Below are 6000 nucleotides of genomic sequence, written 5' to 3'. Positions count from 1 at the left end.
TTCTCACCTACATCGTCCATATAGGACGACTCGGGAACTCAACTCCTACCCCGGGCAGCTCACCTATCCCCTTATGCCCAGGGGAAAGGTATCAAGCCGTTTGACAGCTGGTGCTGGCTGTCAAACCGGCTTTTACGCAAAACAGGCGGGAGGCAGCAAACAGCTGCGACCGACGAAATCGCCTGCCACCGGAAGTCTAGCATAATCCCTTAATTAGAGGAATTTTAATATATTTTCATGCAACAAATATTGTCTCAAATCATGCTATATTTCAATAAGAATGTAATAAAAAGACATCCCAAATTAGTGCTAGCTTCTTCTGTTGCATTCACAGCAGTGAGCAGCAATTCTTACAGTTATGTATAAATTATGCTGATCACAATCATCCAGTATGATTCAGCTGATAAATTACATTATTCCCTGCCACTTTAATTATATCTTTTTACATAAAGGAGTTGGCTGAACACTTTGCTAATTAATCTTGTATCATATGACCTAATAGCCCTTTCCAAAGAGCTTGCAACAAATTGCTGCAGTCCAAAATAGCAAACAATTAATTAAAAGCTATGTTGAAAATAATGCAAATGTAGTCCATTCTTGCATCAGGTATTTCATTTAAAACAAATATATAGGGAAATATTTTCATACATTTGTTAATGGTATCTGATCAATTCTTTGAATTTTACTGCAATACCACTATGAAGAACATGCCTTATATAATATTTCTATAACACCAATTGGCTGGCCTGCCCCATACATACCTAATACTTTTTGAGATATATCCTGAAAATGCAACATAATGTCAGAACAATAAGCTAATCAGTAGCAATGTGCAAAGATGAAGCTTTTTTCCCCCTCATTCTTTTCATCCTTATTTCATTCCAAAACATGAGATCACAGCACTGCAACAATTTGCACACCATGAAATCTGGATGTCCTTCCCAAAGAGCTATGCCAAACTGCTGGCTCAGAGTGCCAGGTCATTATCTGCAACATGCCAAGGCTTGTCAATAAATACTTTTTGCCAGTCATTCCCAATAAGGGTTTCCCTTCTCTGTCAGCTGCTCCAACAAGCCTGCCAGCCTGAGAAGCCAATAAACCTCAAGGTAATCACCTTGCTAGGTTGCTAAGCACTTTACAAAGTGCTGTGCTACACTCTGTTCTCCCCCACCCCCTTTGAAAGAAATACAAGGAACAGTTCAAAATGTATTGTGACTTGAAACTATCTACCTGCAGTGATAAAAGGACATACTTTGCTCCTTGCTCTCAGGGATCTGAGGTTAGTAGTTAGTTGCAAAAAATGGAAATCACTCTATTCATTTCTTTGGAATATAAAGGCCAAAAGGACTCCCAAGTAATATAATAAGATGATGCTCTTGTCATCACCAGATCTGTCTACGAGGAATCAAGGTTTTGGTAATTTGAGTAAATTATCAGTAAATGCTATGCAAATTGGTCATAGTATTATGATGGGAAACCTAGATCTTGACTTTTCCATAAAAGAAAATTAGTTACCTAAACAAGACATTGTCACTAATGCAATAAGAAAACAAAAGCAAAGTTGCTATTCCTTCCTTATAACCCATATACCTGTGCTCAGTCCAAATCACTTCACCAGCACTTTAGACATGATTTCTGTTGCTTCATTTCCAAAGATCTTCAATAAACCAAGGACACAATCCGAATCGGCTTGCAGCAAAAAGCTTCTTGAGAATGATCTCATGTAGAACTTGGCAAGAGGAGAGACAGATTTGTTTAGATAATACATGATCAATTTAAAGTTAACAGTCTGGACTGCAATATTTTAATATTTCTGGCATATTATATCAACAAAGGCTATCTACTGTATCAAGCCACTGAGAATTTGGGAGAATCATCAAAATTTTGACATGATATTCTGAATTTAAATGTCAGTTCAACCAATTGATGATGGAAAAATGTAGTTTCTTTGCTCTTTTGCTTTTAATTTATTTGTTATATTTAGCACCATGATTCTTGAAAGAATATAGAACTACAGATATGTTTCTCTAGAGCCCTATGATTTTCATACAAATCTAGCTGAGCTAAAATGACCCAAGTATTCCAACTAGTTTTATTTTAGCTCTGTTTTCCCTTTCAACATTTCTTTCTGTTCTATTTTCCTTTACTCAATAGTAGTAGCCAATATACCAAGCTATTGGGATATATCCAATAAACTGATGAAATCCCCATAAGAGCCACAACTGCAGGCTACCAGTAAAAACAAAACATGATTTTCTTAGTGAATCTGAATAATTAAAATTGTTTTTGTTCTGATCCAACTAAGAGTTGTGAATAAATAATTCTTTAATCCATGATTGCAAAAACTAGATAAAAACAAGTCTCTCCGTGTGATGATTTAAGCTCTGATGACTTGGATGTTCAGACTGCAAATTTCTTACCAAGGTAATTGTTCCATTCCAATTTATAATTCTGAGTTAAATCTGAATTATTGCCTAATTCAGTCACTGCCTCACTGAAGACATACTCCCACATTAGCTATTATATGGTTCTTTTAGTACAATCACAAATGTAGAGAAATGTGGTTATACATGAGAATTTAGGAAGGACAAAGAGCTCTTTAAACAAAGCTGCAATTGGAATAGCTCTTTCTAAGTTACTGTGTGAGCCCCCTCTCATTTCAACCATTCCCCAGTCTTTAATAGACTGTCTGTTCATTATGAATCATGCAGTTGCTAGCAGAAGGCTTTTAGCTTAATGGCTAATTCAAAATATTGTTAAGGTATAATGAGATTCTTACATTTACATTAGGTCAGTTTAGTTTAATGTTAATTCCTAGAGATGATTAGTTCCAAATTGCAGTGGGAGCTTTGGAATAACCAATAATCCCAATAACCAAATAGAGAAGCTTCTGATTTACACTACAGGACTGGATGTTAGCTGTATAAGTCAGTTATGTTTAATAATATTGATAGCTTATTTTACTTTTGGCTATTATATTTACAATTCAAGGACTTCTTGCAGCTGATTGATGTTAAGGCAAATGAGTGAACTTAAACTTCTTACATGTACCAAATGTAAATAGGCAGTAGAATTTTTTAAGATATAAGTACTCTTGTATGTTGTTGGATTTCTGAATAATTAAAACTTGAGCAGACCAGACTTGTAATTAGCAATATGCTCACATTTGGATTTCAATATTTTTGCTTATTAAGAACAAGAACAGTTATAGTGTTCTATTAAGAAAAATACATGCAGTCTAGTTTTACATACAGTTCAATGGACTTTAAGTATTAGTTCCTCAATTTCATCAGAATGGCCAATTTACATTGATGGCTGTGTAACTCTAGATGGTTACCAGTTGTCTTTGGAAATAATTGCTATTTAGGTTTATAAAGCATTCATTAAATGTCTACTTAAATTACATAAAGATCATAATAGGCATTTAATGGATGCTTTTTAAAGTGAACTACAAATTACTTTGGATTATAAGTAACAGTAGGTTTATAAAGCTATCATTATGTGTCTATTAAGATCATTTAACTTAAGTGTTCTATAATTAGACAAGAGCTAGAATTTTAATTGCACATTTGCAAACTGTTAGCTGGGGTTTCTAAATTGAGTTTGCTTACTATAGAAAGGTCTTTTTTGTACAGTCATGTCCTGCTACATTGAATGTGGTTATATGAAATTTTTTTTATAAAACACACCGAGACACGTACACACACACACATACAGATTGCATGTATTTGTATTTTAATTTGACAATAAATTAGGGTTATATATGATGTACCCCACCTAATCTGGAAAATATCAATAATATTTAGGATGGATAATCATTGACCTATGGAAATAAGGTTTAATCCAATATAGAGCTTGCATAACACCTGAAAGTCATAGTTTAATGAACATTTGGCTTAGTTCCAACTTTTATACAGATGTCCATGCAATGATAATACCAAATTAATTGGTTCTTTTATAGACAATCTCAGAAGACATACTAAAGATATTATCAACAAGGAGAGACTAACCTATTCACCAATCCCAAAGTGTTAACACATTTGCCAATGATGTAGCATGTTCATTAAACGACATGGAGATATGCACATCTGTGGTATATTTCTCTTTTCTCTATGTAATGGACATAGGTTTAAAAGCTTCCTTACCACCACTATAATTTACTGTCTGAAATAAATTTTGTCAGAAATTTATATCTATAGATTCTGGATGTCTTCTCAAAAAATGTCTGGTGATGTAATTCATGTTGTTCAGTTTTATGGTTGACCTTCAAGTATAGCTGTTAGACATTTGTTCTTGTAAAAATATTTTAAAATAGGATTTTACTCCAATTTATTTATTTGGTTGCTTATTTATTTACTTATTTATATTATTTCTGCATTGCCTTATCATATTGACTCTTGGTGGTATACAATAAATAAAATACATTAAAGCAGTTATTAACAGTTCATTTTATTAGTATCATTGGATAGTAAAGCCTGCTACTGACATTGCAAATGACAATAAGAGTCAATGTCATGATTTTAATAAATATGATAAATCCTTATGGTTAATTACATGGTTAAGAACAAAGAAAGAAACCCAAAGCTTTTTCCAGTTTTGTGAGTTTTTGTTCCAATGAGAACACCAACAGAAATATCCTTTTCAAAGGTATTTGCAAAAATTGGGGTTTCTCTTCTTTAAATTATTTTATGCACTTGGAAATAATTATTTTAAAGAAAGTTTTTATATATCTGTGTGTTTGTGTGTGTGTGTGTGTGTGTGTGTGTGTATTTATATAAAATATTTTTGCTCTACTGACTTTTAACTTTATTATCATTTTTGCTTCAATTTCTTTATGGAATACAAGTGAGCAAGTAAAGACAAATAGGCATTTTTGTCTATTAAAGTTTATTTTAACTATTAAAAAAAGCCCTAAACATATCTTTTCTCACAATGGCATACTTTGCTCCATTAATGATTTTCATTAACTCACTGCATTTTTTTCCATGGGCTTTAAACAATAATGTAAATTTTTCTTGTGTAATTTCTCATATATTACTATTGGATATGTGAAACATTTTCATCCTGACATAAAATACTCCATGTGTAATATCAGAAGCACTGGGAAAAACATCTAGAAAATAATCATACCATATAATGCTTACTGTGTTATTATGATTAGTGACAAAGTATAAATATATACTTTGAAAGATTTTTGACATTAAGCTGCATGATGCTGTTCAGATTGGAATAATTTAGCATTTTTAGAAAGCGAAGGTAATGCTTGGAATTGGTTTCAGATAGGTTAATGATTCATCCTGTTTCTGTCAGATCCATCATTAGAGTTTTATTTCTTTCACAGAAAATAACTTTGTCCTTGATTCCATTCCCAGTCATACCAAACAATTCCTGCATTCTAAGGGCAAGTCTGCCCTATATCCTAATGCTGTTCCTATCCTATGGGCATGCTTATGCTTGCTTATATAGAGGCTTAAGAAAATACAGATTACCCAGTGTGTCCAGATTGTGACCTTTTTTTATAATATTTTGGCAAAGGTTTCAATTTGGATTGCAGCTACCATGTTGTTGAACAATTTTGCTACTGCTGGCCTCCTACTGTATCTTTTCATTACAGGAAACCAATGACTAATCACTACCCTTCCTATGCGAGGGTTTTCATGGGTCTTTTGTGTTTAATATATGTATGTACAGTACAAGATATGAAATATTAATTAACAGAATAAAATTATATTTATATACACACAATTCATGCCTAGATGATAATGTTCAAGAGCTATATTTATCATTAATTCTACAATAGCATTGCTTTCTGAAGTTAGGGGTTATTCTTTGAAAAACCCAGAAGAAACCTTCAAAAACTATGAATTTTCTTATTTTGGGCTACTTTTCCCTGGGCATTTTTAAACTTATTTTTCCAGACACTTGAGAACAACAGTACAATCTAATTTCAAATTTATTTGGTTGATACTATACAGAGAATAATTATTCTGATTAATTATT

The sequence above is a fragment of the Protobothrops mucrosquamatus genome, unplaced genomic scaffold (genome assembly GCF_001527695.2).
Source record: "Protobothrops mucrosquamatus isolate PMUCROS unplaced genomic scaffold, P.Mucros_1.0 scaffold223, whole genome shotgun sequence".
NCBI lineage: Eukaryota > Metazoa > Chordata > Lepidosauria > Squamata > Viperidae > Protobothrops > Protobothrops mucrosquamatus.
This window is presented reverse-complemented; position numbering follows the sequence as displayed.